The following is a 22,094-nucleotide window of genomic DNA, read 5'->3' on the forward strand; positions in this document are numbered from 1 at the left end:
TACAGCTCTTGAGACCTTTATATGACAAAAGACAGGGGCGTAGCCAATACACACAATAGGAAAAAGGGGGCGGTACACACACAATACAAAGCAGGTAAAACACAGCGGCTGATGAAGGCATATATTTCATCACAGTCAGAAGGCCCGGGTCGAGAGGTCAGAAGGCCCGGGTTGAGAGGTCAGAAGGCCTGGGTCGAGAGGTCAGAAGGCCCGGGTCGAGAGGTCAGAAGGCCCGGGTCGAGAGGTCAGAAGGCCCAGGTCGAGAGGTCAGAAGGCCCGGGTCGACAGGTCAGAAGGCCCAGGTCGACAGGTCAGAAGGCCCGGATCGAGAGGTCAGAAGGCCCGGGTCGCGAGGTCAGAAGGCCCGGGTCGACAGGCCAGAAGGCCGGGTCGAGAGGTCAGAAGGCCCGGGTCGAGAGGTCAGAAGGCCCGGGTCGAGAGGTCAGAAGGCCCGGGTCGAGAGGTCAGAAGGCCCGGGTCGAGAGGTCAGAAGGCCTGGGTCGAGAGGTCAGAAGGCCCGGGTCGAGAGGTCAGAAGGCCCGGGTCGACAGGTCAGAAGGGCGGGTCGACAGGTCAGAAGGCCCGGGTCGACAGGTCAGAAGGCCCGGGTCGACAGGTCAGAAGGCCCGGGTCACGAGGTCAGAAGGCCCAGGTCGAGAGGTCAGAAGGCCCGGGTCGAGAGGTCAGAAGGCCCGGGTCGAGAGGTCAGAAGGCCCGGGTCGACAGGTCAGAAGGCCCGGGTCGACAGGTCAGAAGGCCCGGGTCGAGAGGTCAGAAGGCCCGGGTCGAGAGGTCAGAAGGCCCGGGTCACGAGGTCAGAAGGCCCAGGTCGAGAGGTCAGAAGGCCCGGGTCGAGAGGTCAGAAGGCCCGGGTCGAGAGGTCAGAAGGCCCGGGTCGAGAGGTCAGAAGGCCCAGGTCACGAGGTCAGAAGGCCCGGGTCGAGAGGTCAGAAGGCCCAGGTCGAGAGGTCAGAAGGCCCGGGTCGACAGGTCAGAAGGCCCGGGTCACGAGGTCAGAAGGCCCAGGTCGAGAGGTCAGAAGGCCCGGGTCGAGAGGTCAGAAGGCCCAGGTCGAGAGGTCAGAAGGCCCGGGTCGAGAGGTCAGAAGGCCCGGGTCACGAGGTCAGAAGGCCCGGGTCGAGAGGTCAGAAGGCCCGGGTCGAGAGGTCAGAAGGCCCGGGTCGAGAGGTCAGAAGGCCCGGGTCGAGAGGTCAGAAGGCCCGGGTCACGAGGTCAGAAGGCCCGGGTCGAGAGGTCAGAAGGCCCAGGTCGAGAGGTCAGAAGGCCCGGGTCGACAGGTCAGAAGGCCCGGGTCACAAGGTCAGAAGGCCCGGGTCGAGAGGTCAGAAGGCCCAGGTCGAGAGGTCAGAAGGCCTGGGTCGAGAGGTCAGAAGGCCCGGGTCACGAGGTCAGAAGGCCCAGGTCGAGAGGTCAGAAGGCCCGGGTCGAGAGGTCAGAAGGCCCAGGTCGAGAGGTCAGAAGGCCTGGGTCGAGAGGTCAGAAGGCCCGGGTCACGAGGTCAGAAGGCCTGGGTCAAGAGGTCAGAAGGCCCGGGTCGAGAGGTCAGAAGGCCCGGGTCACGAGGTCAGAAGGCCTGGGTCGAGAGGTCAGAAGGCCCGGGTCGAGAGGTCAGAAGGCCCAGGTCGAGAGGTCAGAAGGCCCGGGTCGAGAGGTCAGAAGGCCCAGGTCGCGAGGTCAGAAGGCCCGGGTCACGAGGTCAGAAGGCCCGGGTCGAGAGGTCAGAAGGCCCAGGTTAACAGGTCAGTTCAGAATCTGGATTTGCCCGGTTTGCATTGTGCTGACTCAGCACCTGGCCGAGTGCAGGCCAGTGAGGGACAGTGGTTCGGTTACTGGATGAATAATCCAGAGAACGTGAGTTCAAATCCCACCTCGGGCACTTTGAGGATTTGCAATCAGTTTTTAAAATATCCGGAAATAAAAAGCTGGTCTCAGTAAAAGTGACCATGAAGCTGTTGGATCGTAAAAACCCATCTGGTTCACTAATGTCCCTTAGGGAAGGAAACCTGCCGTCCTTACCCGGTCGGGCCTACATGTGACTCCAGTCCCACACCCAGCGTGGTTGACTCTCAGATGGGTGACTGTCTGTGTGGAGTTTGCACATTCTCCCCGTGTTTGCGTGGGTTTTCTCCGGGTGCTCCGGTTTCCTCCCACAGTCCAAAGATGTGCGGGTTAGGTTGATTGGCCATGATAAAAAAAAAAAATTGACCCTTAGTGTTAGGGGGGTTACGGGGATAGGGCTTAGGTGGGATGGCTGTCGGTGTAGGGACCGGGTGCTAGGGTTGGATGATCAGCCATGATCTCGTTGAATGGCGGAGCAGGCTCGAAGGGCCGAATGGCCTACTCCTGCTCCTATCTTCTATGTTTCTATGTTTCTATGCCCTCTGAAGTGGCCGAGCGAGACCCTCAGTCGTCTCAAACCCGCTCCCTGCAGTTCAAGAAGAAGGCCCACCACCACCTTCTGAGGGCAACTGGGGATGGGCAATAAATGTCAGCCGAGGAGACACAAAATGGTAGCACACCAATAGGATAGAAGTCATAATAATTTTGTACAAGACATTGTTTAGGCCACAGTTAGAGTACAGTTTTGGGCTCCCCATTATGGAACAGACATTAAAGCCATAGAGAGCGCACAGTGTAGATTCTAAACAACCATTATGAGGAGAGGTAAGGAGGTTACTTGTAGGAAACCACTGGATCCAGTGATGGGAGGATGGATGGAGTGGGGAACTGGGAGTGTGGGATCACATGCGCCAACTTCCTACGACCCAACCTCTGACCTGGTGATCGGACGCCATCAATTACCCAGAGTGTAAGGTGTGAATCCTGAGTGTATCAGTCGCACAGGCAAAGGGCCCGAGGGGTATGTGTGGAGCCCTGAGTGAATCAGTCAACAACAACTTGTATTTATACGGCACCTTTAACGTAGAGAAACATCCCAAGACACTTCACAGGAGCGATTAACAGACAACATCTGACCCCGAGCCACGTAAGGAGATATTAGGGCAGGTGACCCAAAGCTTGGTCGAAGAGGTTGGTTTTAAGGAGCGTCTTAAAGGAGGAAAGAGAGGCAGAGAGGTTTAGGGAGGGAATTTCAGAGTTTAGGGTCTAGTCCGCTGAAGGCACGGCCACCAATGGTTGAGTGATTATAATCAGGGATGCTCAAGAGGGCAGAATTAGAGGAGCGCAGATATCTCGGGGGGTTGTGGGGCTGAAGGAGATTACAGAGATAGGGAGGGGCGAGGCCATGGAGGGATTTGAAAACAAGGATGAGAATTTTTAAATCGAGGCGTTGCTTAACCAGGAACCAATGAAGGTCAGCGAGCACAGGGGTGATGGGTGAACGGGACTTGGTGCGAGTTAGGACACGGGCAACCAAGTCACACAGAAACAGGACACTAGGAGGCATTGGGTAATGATCAGGAGGAGCAAGAGAAGGCTAATTCCCACTCCCCCTCCCTAGTCCAGGGGCACTGAGGCAAGGTGTAACCCCTCCATCATTATACTGCTGAACATAGTGATGGTGGAGGGACTCCATCAGCTGATTCAGCACAAACCAGAGATTGATCCTCCGACATTCCTGGTTTGTGTGACTCAGTACCACACTGGGCAGTACATTCAACAACTGAGCCCTGGACCCCCCCGCCCCTGAATTCTCCATTCCTCTGACTCTGGCTTCCTCTGCGTCCCCACTCCCTTCGCCCCACCATTGGCGGCCGTGCCTTCAGCTGTCTGGGCCCCAAGCACAGGAATTCGCTCCCTAAACCTCTCAACTCTCTCTCCTCCTTTAAGACCCTCTGACGTAAGAAAACTACTAGGCACTTGGTCTAAGCGTTAAACAAAGCTTTAATCAACTGTTTTACAACATGGAGGTCTAGTTGTGTCCTTCACTAGTTCCTGTTAAGAATGTCCTGCGCAAGCTGGGCCCGTGCCCGAGTATTTATACTCTCCCTGGACAGCGCCACCAGCAGGCCGCCCAGTATTTTTTCATAAGTCATTTCCACATCGTTAAAACCCACCTCTTTGGACCATGCTTCTGGTCACCTGTCCCAATATCTCCACCTTTGGTCCGACGTCCACTGTTTGTCCGATTACATCTCAGTGACGCGGGATGTTTTCCTACATTAAAGGTTCTATATAAAGAAAGACCTGCGTTTCTACAGTGCATTTCACAACCTCAGGATTGCCCAAAGCGCTTCACAGCAAATGAACTACTACTTGAAATGTTATCACTGTTGTAGTGTAGGAAACATAGCAGCCAATTTGCGCACAGCAAGCTCCCACAAACAGCAATGTGATAATGACCAGATAATTTGTTTTAGTGATGTTGATTGAGGGATAAATATTGGCCAGGGCACCAGGGAGAACTCCCCCCTGCTCTTCTTCGAATAGTGGCCATGGGATGTTTTACATCCACCTGAGAGAGCAGTCGGGGCCTCGGTTTAGTAACTCATCCGAAAAACGGCACCTCCGACAGTGCAGTGCTCCCTCAGTACCGCTCCTCCGACAGTGCAGTGCTCCCTCAGTACTGCCCCTCCGACAGTGCAGCGTTCCCTCAGTACTGTCCCACCGACAGTGCAGCGTTCCCTCAGTACTGTCCCACCGACAGTGCAGCGCTGCCTCAGTACTGCCCCTCCGACAGTGCAGTGTTCCCTCAGTACTGTCCCATCGACAGTGCAGTGCTCCCTCAGTACTGTCCCACCGACAGTGCAGCGTTCCCTCAGTACTGTCCCACTGACAGTGCAGCGTTCCCTCAGTACTGTCCCACCGACAGTGCGGCGCTCCCTCAGTACTGCCCCTCCGACAGTGCAGTGCTCCCTCAGTACCGCTCTTCCGACAGTGCAGCGCTCCCTCAGTACTGCCCCTCCGACAGTGCGGCACTCCTTCAGTACTGCCTCTCCGACAGTGCAGCGCTCCCTCAGTACTGCCCCTCCGACAGTGCGGCGCTCCCTCAGTACTGCCCTTCCGACAGTGCAACGCTCCCTCAGTACTGACTCTCCGACAGTGCAGTGCTCCCTCAGTACTGCCCCTCCGACAGTGCGGCGCTCCCTCAGTAGCGCCCCCCGACAGTGCGGCGCTCCCTCAGTACTGCCCCTCCGACAGTGTGGCGCTCCCTCAGTACTGTCCCACCGACAGTGCGGCTCTCCCTCAGTACTGCCCCTCCGACAGTGCAGTGCTCCCTCAGTACCGCTCTTCCGACAGTGCAGCGCTCCCTCAGTAGCGCCCCCCCGACAGTGCGGCGCTCCCTCAGTACTGCCCCTCCGACAGTGCGGCACTCCTTCAGTACTGCCTCTCCGACAGTGTAGCGTTCCCTCAGTACTGTCCCACCGACAGTGCGGCGCTCCCTCAGTACTGACTCTCCGACAGTGCAGTGCTCCCTCAGTACTGCCCCTCCGACAGTGCGGCGCTCCCTCAGTAGCGCCCCCCGACAGTGCGGCGCTCCCTCAGTACTGCCCCTCCGACAGTGCGGCGCTCCCTCAGTACTGTCCCACCGACAGTGCGGCGCTCCCTCAGTACTGCCCCTCCGACAGTGCAGTGCTCCCTCAGTACCGCTCTTCCGACAGTGCAGCGCTCCCTCAGTAGCGCCCCCCCGACAGTGCGGCGCTCCCTCAGTACTGCCCCTCCGACAGTGCGGCACTCCTTCAGTACTGCCTCTCCGACAGTGTAGCGTTCCCTCAGTACTGTCCCATCGACAGTGCAGTGCTCCCTCAGTACTGTCCCACCGACAGTGCGGCGCTCCCTCAGTACTGACTCTCCGACAGTGCAGTGCTCCCTCAGTACTGCCCCTCCGACAGTGCGGCGCTCCCTCAGTAGCGCCCCCCGACAGTGCGGCGCTCCCTCAGTACTGCCCCTCCGACAGTGCAGCGTTCCCTCAGTACTGTCCCATCGACAGTGCAGCGTTCCCTCAGTACTGTCCCATCGACAGTGCAGCGCTCCCTCAGTACTGTCCCACCGACAGTGCAGCGTTCCCTCAATACTGTCCCACCGACAGTACAGCGTTCCCTCAGTACTGCCCCTCCGACAGTGCAGCGCTCCCTCAGTACTGCCTCTCCGACAGTGCAGCGCTCCCTCAGTACTGCCCCTCCGACAGTGCGGCTCTCCCTCAGTACTGCCCCTCCGACAGTGCAACGCTCCCTCAGTACTGACTCGGACAGTGCAGTGCTCCCTCAGTACTGCCCCTCCGACAGTGCGGCGTTCCCTCAGTAGCGCCCCCCGACAGTGCGGTGCTCCCTCAGTACTGCCCCTCAGACAGTGCGGCACTCCCTCAGTACTGCCCCTCTGACCGTGCGGTTCTCCCTCAGTACTGCCCCTCTGACAGTGCAGCACTCCCTCAGTACTGCCCCTCCAACAGTGCAGCACTCCCTCAGTACTGCCCCTCTGACAGTGCGGCACTCCCTCAGTACTGCCCCTCTGACAGTGCGGCGCTCCCTCAGTACTGCCCCTCCGACAGTGCAGCGCTCCCTCAGTACTGACCTTCCGACAGTGCAGGGCTCCCTCAGTACTGCCCCTCTGACAGTGCAGCACTCCCTCACTACTGCCCCTCCGACAGTGCAGCACTCCCTCAGTACTGCCTCTCCGACAGTGCGTCGCTCCCTCAGTACTGACCCTCCGACAGTGCGGCGCTCCATCAGTACTGCCCCTCCGACAGTGCGGCGCTCCCTCAGTACTGCCCCTCTGACAGTGCGGCGCTCCCTCAGTACTGACCCTCCGACAGTGCAGCCCTCCCTCAGTACTGCCCCTCTGACAGTGCAGCACTCCCTCACTACTGCCCCTCCGACAGTGCAGCACTCCCTCAGTACTGCCCCTCCGACAGTGCGTCGCTCCCTCAGTACTGCCCCTCCGACAGTGCGGCGCTCCCTCAGTACTGACCCTCCGACAGTGCAGCGCTCCCTCAGTACTGCCCCTCCGACAGTGCGGAGCTCCATCAGTACTGCCCCTCTGACAGTGCGGTGCTCCCTCAGTACTGCCCTGGAGTGTCGGCCTGGATTATGGCACCTCGGGAAGCCATCAGCAGGGAGGAGAGGGCTACAGCCCATGGGATTCACCAATCAGAATTGGTCTACACACACCCACTTAATCTAAACCCGCACACACCCAATCTTCACCCGCCCCCATCCAATCTTCACCCGCCCCACCCAATCTTCACCCGCTCCACCCAATCTTCACCCGCACCCACCCAATCTTCACCCGAGCCACCCAGTCTTCACCCGCCCCCACCCAATCTTCAACCATCCCACCCAATCTTCAACCGCACCCACCCAATCTTCACCCGCTCCACCCAATCTTCACCCGCCCCACCCAATCTTCACCCGCCCCACCCAATCTACACCCACACACATCCAATCTACACCCGCCCCACCCAATCTTCACCCGCACCCACCCAATCTTCACCTGCACCCACCCAATCTTCACCCGCACTCACCCAATCTACACCCGGGTCAGTGTCCGGCCCAGGGTCAGGGTCAGTGACCGGCCCAGGGTCAGGGTTAGTCTCCGGCCCAGGGTCAGAGTCAGTGTCCAGTCCAGGGTCAGGGTCAGTGTCCAGCCCAGGGTCAGGGTCCGGCCCAGGGTCAGGGTCAGTGTCTGGCCCAGGGTCAGGGTCAGTGTCCGGCCCAGGGTCAGGGTCAGGGTCCGGCCCAGGGTCAGGGTCAGTGTCCAGCCCAGGGTCAGGGTCAGTGTCCGGCCCAGGGTCAGGGTCCAGCCCAGGGTCAGGGTCAGTGTCTGGCACAGGGTCAGGGTCAGGGTCCGGCCCAGGGTCAGGGTCAGTGTCTGGCCCAGGGTCAGGGTCAGTGTCTGGCCCAGGGTCAGGGTCAGGGTCCGGCCCTGGGTCAGGGTCAGTGTCCGGCCCAGGGTCAGGGTCAGGGTCCGGCCCTGGGTCAGGGTCAGTGTCCGGCCCAGGGTCAGGGTCAGGGTCCGGCCCTGGGTCAGGGTCAGTGTCCGGCCCAGGGTCAGGGTCAGGGTCCGGCCCTGGGTCAGGGTCAGTGTCTGGCCCAGGGTCAGGGTCAGTGTCCGGCCCAGGGTCAGGGTCCAGCCCAGGGTCAGGGTCAGTGTCTGGCACAGGGTCAGGGTCAGTGTCCGGCCCAGGGTCAGGGTCAGTGTCCAGCCCAGGGTCAGGGTCAGTGTCCAGCCCAGGGTCAGGGTCAGGCTCAGCCCAGGGCCCGGCCCAGGGTCAGGGTCTCTGTCCGGGCACCGAATGCAGGGGTGGGGATCGAACACCAATCGCCCTTTCTGCAGAGAGTCCGAGTGCGGGAATGCCAGGGTGGTTACATGTTCCTGTGTAACTGATGTGCCCTCCCACCTCCTCCTCCCTCCCTCCAAGCTCCCGAGAGTTGGACGGATGCCAACTTCAGTTCAATATTCTCCTTTGTTAACATCTGAATCTGTGCCTCTCCCAGCTCCTGCTCTGCCTCTCCCAGCTCCTGCTCTGCCTCTCCCAGCTCCTGCTCTGCCTCTCCCAGCTCCTGCTCTGCCGTCAGTGCTGCACAATGAGAAGCCATGGGCTGTGTATACTGGGGGGGCTGCGCACACTGCGAGCAAGCGGAAGCCAAGCGCAGGCAGCGCAAGGAGTGCACGTCAACCCAAGCACCCCACCCACCCCTTCAACCACCGTCTGCCCCACCTGTGACAGAGACTGTAGGTCCCGCATTGGACTCATCAGTCACCTGAGAACTCATTTTTAATGTGGAAGCAAATCATCCTCGGTTCCGAGGGACTGCCTGAGAGAGTTTCCCAATATTCCTACACGTGGAACGATAGCATGGTGGTTCTGTTACTGGACTAGTAATCCAGAGGCCCTGACTAATAATCTGGAGACGTGAGTTTAAATCCCACCACAGCAGCTGGGGAATTTAAATTCAGTTAATGAAATAAATCTGGAATAAAAAAAGCTAGTATCAGTAATGGGGATCATGAAACTATCAGATTGTTGTAAAAATCTATCTGGTTCACTCATGTCCTTTAGGGTAGGAAATCTGCCGTCCCTACCTGGTCTGTCTGTGACTCCAGACCCACCAGGTATACAGTCGGGAGGGAGTGGCCCTGTGATTTCTCAACATTGACTCCAGACCCCATGAAGTCTCATGGCTTCAGGTCAAGCATGGGCAAGGAAACCTCCTGCTGATTACCACCTACAGCCCTCCTTCAACTGATGAATCAGTGCTCTTCCATGTTGAACACCACTTGGAAAAAGCACTGAGAGTAGCAAGGGCACAGAATGCACTCTGGGTGGTGGGCTTCAAGAGTGGCTTGGTAGCACCACTACTGACCAAGCTGGCCGAGTCCTGAAGGACTGGGCCTGTGGCAGGTGGTCAGTGAACCAACATGAGGGAAAAACCTACTTGACCTCGTCCTCACCAATCTACCTGTTGCAGATGCATCTGTCCATGACAGCACTGGTAGCAGTGACCACCGCACAGTCATTGTGGAGACGAAGTCCCGTCTTCACACTGAGGACACCCTCCATCATGTTGTGTGGCACTACCACCGTGCTAAATGAGATAGATTCAGAACAGATCTAGCAGCTCAAAACTGGGCATCCATGAGGCACTGTGGGCCATCAGCAGCAGAATTGTATTCCACCACAATCTGTGACCTCATGGCCCGGCATATCCCTCACTCTACCATTACCATCAAGCCAGGGGACCAACCCTGGTTCAATAAGGAGTGTAGAAGAGCATGCTGGGAGCAGCACCAGGCGTACCTAAAAATGAGGTGCCAACCTGGGGAAGCTGCAACACAGGACTACATGCATGCTAATCAGCGGAAGCAGCATGCTATAGACAGGGCTAAGCGATCCCACAATCAATAGATCAGATCAAAAGTCCTGCCACATCCAGTCGTGAATGGTGGTGGACCATTAAACAACTAACGGGAGGAGGAGGCTCCACAAATATCCCCATCCTCAATGATGGTGGAGCCCAGCACGTGAGTGCAAAAGACAGGCTGAAGCGTTTGCAACCATCTTCATCCAGAAGTGCCGAGTGGATGATCCATCTCGGCCTACTCCTGAGGTCCCCACCATATCAGAAGCCAGTCTTCAGCCAATTCGATTCACTCCATGTGATATCAAGAAACGGCTGAGCGCACTGGATACAGCAAAGGCTGTGGGCCCTGACAACTGATGTGCCTCAATAAATCCGAGACTCGATGTTAGCGAAACAAAACAAGGCTTTTATTGACTTAGAAGGTAACACACAGAGGAGAATGTATCTTCCATCCAGAGGTCTACCGTACTGGATGTGCTGCAGGCTGGGCCAGCTTACATAGGAGCCAGGTATGGGCGGAGCCCTACACACAGTACAATACAATGGAAATGAAACTGAAACCAACCACAGTCACAGGCAGAGAAATACTGATGAGTGATGAATGGAATATTTCATCACAACAACATCCCGGCTATCGTGCTGAAGACTCATGGTCCAGAACTAGCCGCGCCTCTAGCCAAGCTGTTCCAGTTCAGCTACAACACTGGCATCTATCCAACAATGTGGAAAACTGCCCAGGTATGTCCTGTCCACAAAAAGCAGGACAAATCCAATCCGGCCAATTACCGCCCCATCAGCCTACTCTCAATCATTAGCAAAGTGATGGAAGGTGTTGTTGACAGTGCTATCAAGTGGCACTTACTCACCAATAACCTGCCCACTGATGCCCAGTTTGGGTTCTGCCAAGACCACTCAGCTCCCAACCTCATTACAGCCTTGGTCAAAACATGGACAAAGGAGCTGAATTCCAGAGGTGAGGTGAGAGTGACTGCCCTTGACATCAAAGCAGCATTTGACCGAGTGTGGCATCAAGGAGCCCTAGTAAAACTGAAGTCAATGGGAATCAGGGGGAAAACTCTCCACTGGCTGGAGTCATACCTAGCACAAAGGAAGATGGTTATGGTGGTTGAAGGTCAATCATCACAGCTCCAGGATATCGCTGCAGGAGTTCCTCAGGGCAGTGTCCTCGGCCCAACCATCTTCAGCTGCTTCATCAATGACCTTCCCTCCAACATAAGGTCAGAAGTGGGGATGTTCGCTGATGATTGCACAGTGTGCAGTGCCATTCGCAACTCTTCAGATAATGAAGCAGTCCATGCCCACATGCAGCAAGACCTTGACGACATTCAGACTTGGGCTGATAAATGGCAATTAACATTCGCACCACAAAAGTGTCAGGCAATGACTATCTCCAACAAGCGAGAGTCTAACCACCGCCCCTTGACATTCAATGGCATTACCATCGCCAAATCCCCCACCATCAACATCCTGGGGGTCACCATTGACCAGAAACTTAACTGGACCAGCCACATAAATACTGTGGCTACAAGAGCAGGTCAGAGGCTGGGTATTCTGCAGTGAGTGTCTCACCTCCTGACTCCCCAAAGCCTTTCCACCATCTACAAGGCACAAGTAAGGAGTGTGATGGAATACTCTTCACTTGCCTGGATGAGTGCAGCTCCAACAACACTCAAGAAGCTCGACACCATCCAGGACAAAGCAGCCCGCTTGATTGGCAACCCATCCACCACCTTAAACATTCACTCCCTCCACCACCGGCGCACCGTGACTGCAGTGTGTACCATCTACAAGATGCACTGCAGCAACTCGCCAAGGCTTCTTCGGCAGCACCTCCCAAACCCGCAACCTCTACCGCCTAGAAGGACAAGGGCAGCAGGCGCATGGGAACACCATCACCTCCAAGTTCCCCTCCAAGTTACACACCATCCTGACTTGGAATTATATTGCTGATCCTTCATCGTCGCTGGGTCAAAATCCTGGAACTCCCTCCCCAACAGCACTGTGGGAGTACCTTCACCACACGGACTGCAGTGGTTCAAGAAGGCGGCTCACCACCACCTTCTCAAGGGCAATTAGGGATGGGCAATAAATGCTGGCCTTGCCAGCGACGTCCACATCCCAGGATCGAATAAAAAACAAACTCTTACTCAAGAATTAAAAAAATACATTTATGAAATATGTATATACTTTCCTAAAATAGTAGATTAAAAAATAAAACTTGTTTGAGTATTATTTGATGTGTGTGAGTGTGTATGTGTGAGTGTGAGAGTGTGTGTGAGTCAATGTGAGAGTGAGTGTGTGTGTGAGTGTGTATGTGAGTGTGTGAGAGTGTGTGTGAGTGAGTGAGTGTGAGAGAGTGTGAGTGAGTGTGTGTGTGAGTGTGTGTGTGTGAGAGTGTGTGTGTGAGTGTGTGAGAGTGAGTGTGTGTGTGAGAGAGAGGGTGTGAGCGAGTGTGTGTGTGAGTGAGTGTGTGAGAGAGTGAGTGTGTGAGTGAGTGAGTGTGTGAGTGAGTGTGAGAGAGTGAGTAAGAGAGTGAGTGTGAGAGAGTGTGAGTGAGTGTGTGAGTGTGAGTGAGTGTGAGAGAGTGTGTGTCATAAATCTCATCATCGAGAAACTACCTATGAAATAACACTGGACGGCCAGCTGATGGCACCGTCCAAGGAGTATAAATACTCGGGCGTGGGCCCAGCTTGCCAGGGACATTTTGTAAGACAAGGAGCTAGTGAAGTGCAACTAGACTTCCATGTTCTGAAATAAGTTGATTAAAGCCTTGCTTTATGCTCAAACCAAGTTTTATTACATCAGTGTGAGTGAGTGAGAGAGTGTGAGTGAGAGAGTGAGTGTGTGAGTGAGGGAGTGAGTGTGAAAAAGTGAGTGTGTGAGTGAGTGTGAGCGTGTATGTGTATGTGTGTGTGAGAGAGTGAGTGTGAGTGTGAGAGTGAGTGTGTGAGTGTGTGAGAGTGAGTGTGTGTGTGAGAGAGAGGGTGTGAGCGAGTGTGTGTGTGAGTGAGTGTGTGAGAGAGTGAGTGTGTGAGTGAGTGAGTGTGTGAGTGAGTGTGAGAGAGTGAGTAAGAGAGTGAGTGTGAGAGAGTGTGAGTGAGTGTGTGAGTGTGAGTGAGTGTGAGAGAGTGTGTGTCATAAATCTCATCATCGAGAAACTACCTATGAAATAACACTGGACGGCCAGCTGATGGCACCGTCCAAGGAGTATAAATACTCGGGCGTGGGCCCAGCTTGCCAGGGACATTTTGTAAGACAAGGAGCTAGTGAAGTGCAACTAGACTTCCATGTTCTGAAATAAGTTGATTAAAGCCTTGCTTTATGCTCAAACCAAGTTTTATTACATCAGTGTGAGTGAGTGAGAGAGTGTGAGTGTGAGTGAGAGAGTGAGTGTGTGAGTGAGGGAGTGAGTGTGAAAAAGTGAGTGTGTGAGTGAGTGTGAGCGTGTATGTATATGTGTGTGTGAGAGAGTGAGTGTGAGTGTGAGAGTGAGTGTGAGAGTGTGAGTGAGGGAGTGAGTGTGTGAGTGAGGGAGTGAGTGTGAAAAAGTGAGTGTGTGAGTGAGTGTGAGCGTGTATGTGTATGTGTGTGTGAGAGAGTGAGTGTGAGAGTGAGTGTGAGAGTGTGAGTGAGGGAGTGAGTGTGAAAGAGTGAGTGTGTGAGTGTGGGAGTGAGTGTGAGTGTGTATGTGTGTGTGAGAGAGTGAGTGTGAGAGTGAGTGTGAGAGTGTGAGTGAGTGTGTGTGAGAGCGTGAGTGTGAGTGTGAGAGTGAGTGTGAGAGTGTGAGTGAGTGTGTGAGTGAGAGTGAGTGTGTGTGTGAGGGAGTGAGTGTGAGAGAGTGAGTGTGTGAGTGAGAGAGTGAGTGTGAGTGTGTGAGTGAGGGAGTGAGTCTGAGAGAGTGAGAGTGAGGAAGTGAGAATGAGTGTGTGAGTGAGGGAGTGAGTGTGAGAGAGTGAGTGTGAGAGAGTGAGTGTGAGTGTGAGAGAGTGGGTGTGAGTGTGAGCGAGTGAGTGTGTGATAGTGTGAGTGAGTGAGTGTGTGTGAGAGTGAGTGTGAGAGTGTGTGTGATAGTGAGAGTGAGTGAGTGTGAGTGAGTGAGATAGTGAGTGTGTGTGAGGGAGTGTGAGGGAGTGTGAGTGTGAAAGAGTGAGTGTGTGTGAGTGTGGGACCTGAGTGCCTCAGTGTCAGGCAACCCTAATAATTAATAATAATTTTATTACTTTCTCAATTTGCATTTTTAATATGATGGATTTAGAATCAGGGACTCATATGCCAATATTCAAATTAAAATTTCATTTGAGAATAAAGTTATCACCCAAAATGAAATGCCTTTACTGGCCCGACATTCATTGAAATTCTCCGCACACAGCAACCCCTGACAGTCCACACACGGCAGCACCAGGATAGTGCAAGGCTCGGCTTGGAGCTCAGCTTACAGCAACTTCCTCCCATGAACCATCCATTCTCACAGAATCTTTCTCCCCGCAATGTTTCCCTGTCCAAGGCCATTACTCCCCGGTCTGGGGAGATTCTGAGATTCTGCTGATTCCGGTTCCAAACAGCCCGTCCGCTGAGTTCAGAGGGAACCTCACACACTGTAGGAGTGTCAGAAACGGTCTGAACAAGCTGGCTGTGTCTAGTCGCCCGGTAACTGCTGCTTGCAATGTTCAGGGAGAGGAGGCTGTGGGACTCGGCCAGCACCGACAGAGCTGGGATCTCCTCGATACATTCAGCAGCTTCAGAGCCTGGTTGACTGATCTGGTGGCCCGAGCAGTCAATGATAGATCAGAACATCAAACATACGCTCCTGGTATAAACAAGGCATGATGATGTTTTCAAAAACACTCAACACCATTTTGAAGGTGGTTTCATTTCCAGCTAAACCCCACTGGACAATCCCAGGCTCCTTAACTCCGCCACCAACTGCCTCCTTAAACCTCCTCCCCAAACTCCTCCATGCTCACCTCAAACACCAAGTACCAAGAGCTAATGGATCTTCATCTCAAAGACAAGAGACCTCTTCCCTTCCTCCCTCCTCCTCTCCCTCCTCACCTCCCACCTCCTCCTCCCCTCCCTCCTCCTCCACTCCCTCCTACCCCTCCCCTCCCTCTCCCTCTGTCACTCCTCCTCCACTCCCTCCCAGCTCCTCCTCCTCTCTCTCCCCTCACCTCCCGCCTCTTCCTCCCCATCCTCCTCCTCTCTCTCCCCCTCACCCTTCCTCTCCCTCCTCCTCCTCCACTCCCTCCTACTCCTCCCCTCCCTCCGTCACTCCTCCTCCTCTCCCTCCCATCTCCTCCTCTCCCCTCACCTCCCGCCTCTTCCTCCCCATCCTCCTCCTCTCTCTCCCCCTCACTCTTCCTCTCCCTCCTCCTCCTCACCTCCCACCTCCTCCTCCCCTCCCTCACTCCTCCTCCCCTCCCTCTTACTCCTCCTCTCCCTCCCACCCTCCTCCTCTCCCTCCTCACCTCTCTCCGCCTCCTCCCCTCCCTCACTCCTCCTCCCCTCCCTCTTACTCCTCCTCTCCCTCCTCACCTCCCTCCGCCTCCTCCCCTCCCTCCTCCTCTCTCTCCCTCCCTCCCTCCTCCTCCCCTCCCTCCTCTTCCCTCTCCCTTCCACCCTCCTCCGCCTCCCCTCCCTCCTCCTCCCTCTCCCTCCTACTCCTCCCCTCCCTCCGTCACTCCTCCTCCCTCCCATCTCCTCCTCTCTCTCCCTCTCCTCCTTCTCCTCTCCCTCCTCACCTCCCGCCTCTTCCTCCCCTCCCTCCCTCTTCCTCTCCCTCCTCCTCCTCACTTGCCTCCTCCTCCCCTCCCTCACTCCTCCTCTCCCTCTCACCCTCCTCCTTCTCCTCTCCCTCCTCACCTCCCGCCTCCTCCCCTCTCCCTTCCCTTCCTCCTCCCGGCATGGACTGGTTGGGCCGAATGGCCTGTTTCTGTGCCTATATCCTATGTAATCCTCTCCCTTCCACCCTCCTCCTCCTCCAGTTAAGGTGCTGGACGAGGAACTAGAAGGACACAAGTTCAACTCTCACCCTGGTAAATTGTGACGGTGAAGTTGACAGATTTTTTGACCATGAAAGCTGCTGAACTGTCGAATAAATCCACGGGTTCATCACTGACCCCGCTACATGTCCCGGTCTGCAGGGACTCCAGTCCCACATCATTCCCAGTGGCGGAGGAAGTGAAATCGCTGCTCCCGCTCTCAGCCTCTTTGAGGGTAATAAAGGCAGCCTCGGAAATGTCACATCCCGAGGCCAAATAAAAGAAACCAATAACTGCGTGATTCCACCTACCGATGTGAGTGATGCCGATGGGAGATGTGCAGAGGCTAGTCTTGCCCAGGCTGGATCAGATGGTCACAGTGAAGGTTTTTTAACCATTTGAAGGAAAGAAAGACTAGCATTTATATAGCGCCTTTCACAACAACCAGACGTCCCAAAGCGCTTTACAGCCAATTAAGTACTTTTTGAAGTGTAGTCACTGTTGTAATATAGGAAACGCGGCCAATTTGCGCACAGCAAGCTCCCACAAACAGCAATGTGGTAATGACCAGGTAATTTGTTTTATTTGTGACATTAATAAAGGGATAAATATTGGCCAGGACATGGGCTAACTCCTAGGCTCTTCTTCGAAACAGTGCCATGGGATCTTTTACGTCCACCTACAAGAGCAGACAGGCCTCGGTTTAACGTCTCATCCGAAAGACGGCACCTCCGACAGTGCGGCGCTCCCTCAGTACTGCCGCTCCGATAGTGCAGCGCTCCCTCAGTATTGCCCCTCGGACAGTGCAGCGCTCCCTCAGTATTGCCCCTCCGACAGTGCAGCACTCCCTCAGTACTGCCCCTCTGACAGTGCTGCACTCCCTCAGTACTACCCCTCTGACAGTGCAGTGCTCCCTCAGTACTGCCCCTCCGACAGTGCAGCGCTCCTCAGTACTGCCCCTCTGACAGTGCAGCACTCCTCAGTACTGCCACTCCGACAGTGCGGCGCTCCCTCAGTACTGCCCCTCCGACAGTGCAGCGCTCCCTCAGTACTGCCCCTCCGACAGTGCAGCGCTCCCTCAGTACTGCCCCTCCGACAGTGCAGTGCTCCCTCAGTACTGCCCCTCCGACAGTGCAGCGCTCCCTCAGTACTGCCCCTTCGACAGTGCAGTGCTCCCTCAGTACTGACCCTCCGACAGTGCGGCACTCCCTCAGTACAGCCCCTCCGACAGTGCAGCGCTCCCTCAGTACTGCCCCTTCGACAGTGCAGTGCTCCCTCAGTACTGACCCTCCGACAGTGCGGCACTCCATCAGTACAGCCCCTCCGACAGTGCAGCGCTCCCTCAGTACTGCCCCTTCGACAGTGCAGTGCTCCCTCAGTACTGACCCTCCGACAGTGCGGCACTCCCTCAGTACAGCCCCTCCGACAGTGCAGCGCTCCCTCAGTACAGTCCCTCCGACAGTGCAGCGCTCCCTCAGTACTGACCCTCCGACAGTGCGACGCTCCCTCAGTACTGCCCCTCCGACAGTGCAGCACTCCCTCAGTACTGCCCCTCTGACAGTGCAGCACTCCATCAGTACTGACCCTCCGACAGTGCGGCGCTCCCTCAGTACTGCCCCTCCGACAGTGCGGCGCTCCCTCAGTACTGCCCCTCCGACAGTGCGGCGCTCCCTCAGTACTGCCCCTCCGACAGTGCGGCGCTCCCTCAGTACTGCCCCTCCGACAATGCAGCGCTCCCTCAGTACTGCCCCTCTGACAGTGCAGCACTCCCTCAGTACTGCACTGGAGTGTCAGCCTAGATTTTTGTGCTCATGTCTCTGGAGTGGGACTTGAACCCACAACCTTCTGACTCAGAGGCCAGAGTGCTGGCCACTGAGACCTGGCTGACATTTGGTGACCAGAAGGTGGATTTTCCATAGTGGGGAAATTGGGCGATATCCTAAGTGCACCTATGAATGGTTCCAAGGTGCTGGATTATTGGGGCCATCAATTTTCGGGGGGAGCCACACTGCCCCTGTTGGTGACCACAGCTCTGGACCGGTTTGGCTGCTTGGCCTGAGGCAGGCAGCGTGATTTTCTAGCAAAGGACACTTATTAAAAATAAACTTGCTTGCCACAATCCTCGCATCCTGAAAGCTCAGCACATCACCGAATGCTGAACAGTCTGAAGCTCGTCAGTAGTCGGGACAGTGAGACAGAGGGTAGCTTAATTAAGGCACAACCTGGCCTCACTGCTGGGAGAAGCAGCATTATTGTTGATTAAAGCCGCAACTCTCTAAGAGCTTTCATTACATTTAAGCCCAGCTATTAAATAATCAAATCCGCATTGGACTGAGCATGCTTGCTGTTGATTTCAGGCAAATTTTTCTAATGAATTCAATTTAATTCTCTTTCTCACCTCCAAACGTGTTACTGAAAAATGCACTGGCTCTGGAGATTTAAGATTTATGCTTCTCCCTTTTACAGTTAGATACAGAGTAAAGCTACCTCTAAATTGTCCCCATCAAACACTCACAGGGCAGCAACAGCACGGGTTAGATACAGAGTGCAGCTCCCTCTACACTGTCCCATCAAACACTCCCAGGGCAGGTACAGCACGGGTTAGATGCAGAGTAAAGCTCCCTCTACACTGTCCCATCAAACACTCCCAGGGCAGGTACAGCACGGGTTAGATACAGAGTAAAGCTCCCTCTGCACTGTCCCATCAAACACTCCCAGGGCAGGTACAGCACGGGCTAGATACAGAGTAAAGCTCCCTCTACACCGTCCCATCAAACACTCCCAGGGCAGGTACAGCACGGGTTGGATACAGAATAAAGCTCACTCTACACTGCCCTATTAAACAATCCCAGGGCAGGTACAGCACGGGTTAGATACAGAGTAAAGCTCCCCCTGCACTGTCCCATCAAACACTCCCAGTGCAGGTACAGCACGGGTTGGATACAGAATAAATCTCACTACACTGCCCCATTAAACACTCCCAGGGCAGGTACAGCATGGGTTAAATAAAGAGTAAAGCTCCCTCTACACTGTCCCATCAAACACTCCCAGGATAGGTACAGCACGGGTTCGATACAGATTAAAGCTCCCTCTACACAGTCCCATCAAACACTCCCAGGGCAGGTACAGCACGGGTTAGATACAGAGTAAAGCTCCCTCTATACTGTCCCATCAAACACCCCCTGGGCAGGTACAGCACAGATTTGATACAGAGAAAAGCTCCCTCTACACTGTCCCATCAAACATTCCCAGGGCAGGTACAGCACGGGTTAGATACAGAGTAAAGCTACCTTTACACTGTCCAATCAAACACACCCAGGGCAGGTACAGCACGGGTTAGATACAGAGTAAAGCTCCCACTACACTGTCCCATCAAACACTCCCAGGGCAGGTACAGCACGGGTTAGATGCAGAGTAAAGCTCCCTCTACACTGTCCCATCAAACACTCCCAGGGCAGGTACAGCACAGGGTTAGATACAGAGTAAAGCTCCCTCTACACTGTCCCATCAAACACTCCCAGGGCAGGTACAGCACGGGTTAGATACAGAGTAAAGCTCCCTCTACACTGTCCCATCAAACACTCCCAGGGCAGGTACGGCATGGGTTAGATACAGAGTAAAACTCCCTCTACACTGTCCCCATCAAACACACCCAGGGCAGGTACAGCACTGGTTAAATACAGAGTAAAGCTCCCTCTACACTGTCCCCATCAAACACTCCCAGGGCTGGTACAGCACGGGTTAGATACAGAATAAAGCTCCCTCTACACTGTCCCATCAAACACTCCCAGGGCAGGTACAGCACAGGGTTAGATACAGAGTAAAGCTCCCTCTACACTGTCCCATCAAACACTCCCAGGGCAGGTACAGCACTGGTTAAATACAGAGTAAAGCTCCCTCTACACTGTCCCCATCAAACACTCCCAGGGCAGGTACAGCACTGGTTAAATACAGAGTAAAGCTCCCTCTACACTGTCCCCATCAAACACTCCCAGGGCAGGTACAGCACGGGTTAGATACAGAGTAAAGCTCCCTCTACACTGTCCCCATCAAACACTCCCAGGGCAGGTACAGCACTGGTTAAATACAGAGTAAAGCTCTCTCTACACTGTCCCATCAAACACTCCCGGGGCAGGTGCAGCACAGGGTTAGATACAGAGTAAAGCTCCCTCTACACTGTCCTGTCAAACACTCCCAGGGCAGGTACAGTGTTGCGAGTAGTTCTGGGCTCCCAGTTACAGGGAGAGGAGAGAGCGGGGATCCAGTAGGAAAGCGATGTTATGAATGTTATGAAGAAAGGGCAAAAAAATTGAGCTTTTTTACTGAAACAGAGAAGGTGTGAATGGAATTTTATCCGTATTTGAAAAAGGAGACTGTAACAGAACAGGGAAATGGGTTTGCGAGTTGATGGTTTGAGTTGAATCACCAGCCCCAGCACAGTGTCAGCGGGACACTGGTGGTGACAAATCTCTGAAACCCTTGCCCAGATCCTCGGCCAGTGGATTTGACAGTTTTGATAAGTTTTCTTGATCACTTTGCACATGAAAGTTGGCGGCAGTCTCTTTGAACTATTCCGGCAGGTTCCATTTATAGCCTCGGTTTTTCTGCTCCCATTTGTCCTCTTCTCGTCTCTGCACTTCCGAGTTATAGAGCCACGGGCAGGGTTTTCATTGGGCCGTGGAGTCGGGATTGGAGGCGTGCGGGGGGTTAAAATCTCGAAATCAGGGGTCCCGACCCCATCCCGCACCCAAACCCGCCTCCATGCCAGTTTGAAAGGAGGCGGGTACCCGGCCCGCACTGGGACCCGCCTACCCGAGGCGGGAAGGGATTAGTGCCAATTAACTGCCTGTTAACAGGTAGTTAACAGGCAGTTTTTAGCCTAATCCCTATTTTTAAGGTTGAAGTGTGGGATTCCCAACGGCTCCAAACCATGCCAAGTTAGAGGAGTCGGGCCGTCGGGTTGAAGGACTTGGAGGGGTCGAGATGTCGGTGTTCAGGTGAGTGATGTGTGCATGAGTGCAAAGGTAAGTGTGTTTGATGTGTCTAAAGTGTTTAAATGACCTTTTCTTACCTTTGCAGCCTTCCTTCCTTTAGGTCTCGGGAGTCCCTCATCTCACCGGCGCAGAAAGCTGCAGGCTTTTGACCGTTCGCAGCCATTCTGCTTTCTGTGCCGGTGAGATGAGGGACTCCCGAGACCTAAAGGAAGGAAGGCTGAAAAGGTAAGAAAAGGTCATTTAAACTTCTTTAAACACTTTAGACACACCTGTAGGGGGGCATCTTTTAACTGGTTTAAGGTAATTTCCCTGGTCTTGCAGCCTTTGCCTGCACTCTGACCAATTCCAACCTTTTACCTGGTTTACGGTAATTCACCTGGTCAGGCAGCCTTGCTGCTCCACTGTAAACCAAACTCCAATAAACCAATTTTCAAACAGTGGTTTCGAATCGCTACCCCACCTTCCAGTTCTGACTGAAGGACTTATAATTAATGATATTAAAACAGACAAATGGTCTGGATGAGAGAAAAATCAAGCTTCATTAACTGAAAAAAACTATACCACACGAACACAATAATTACAGTAAAATTGCTTAAATGGAGGACGGCAGACGGCAAAAACGAGGGATTAAATGGCTACAATGTTGATTTAACAATCTTAGCAATATCCCCTTAATTACCACCCCTAACTCCTTACTATGTTGCTTTGCTGAGGAGTCAGAAACCCTGCTCACCTGTGGTCCAGCGAAGTGAGAGCTAAGAGAGAGATAGCTTCTCAGGAGCTATCTTTATACCTGGGAAAGTCTGTCTGCAAAATTCGCGCCCAAAGTTCCAATACACAAGAGAAACGCTAATGATTAGTTGATTCAAAGTGGTTGGAATGGGTTAATGTGTCTGCACTGTGGGGCCGAAATGTTCCCGCCCACATCCGGAGCTCACCTGGGCTAAAACAAAAGGGAATGCAACTGCCCTATTGTCCAGAATGATGGGTGCTTCAAAAACCCATTCAATTCCTAAACTGTTGTACAAAAAATCCGTCCCATGGTTTCAGTATCTCATTGTCTGTGAGTGCTTTGAATGGCTGTGTAAACAGAAGCAGTTTCAATCGATTGTCCTGCGGTTAGTCTCAAGTGGGCGAATCTCTTATGTCAATAAGCAACTTCAAGTGCTTCTGAAGGGAACCTCCCTTTGATTGGCAGGTCTTTGACTGCCACTGTATCCTCCCACTTTTTCACAGACAACTGGAGCTGCTTTTTTTCAAGCCCCATTGTCCTTGGCCAATGCTTTCTGTGGCCATTTTAAAACCTTTTGTGATTGCCC

Source organism: Somniosus microcephalus, chromosome 11, assembly GCF_052327205.1.
Source record: "Somniosus microcephalus isolate GS21.2 chromosome 11, FLI_Smic_1.0, whole genome shotgun sequence".
NCBI classification, from domain to species: Eukaryota; Metazoa; Chordata; class Chondrichthyes; order Squaliformes; family Somniosidae; genus Somniosus; species Somniosus microcephalus.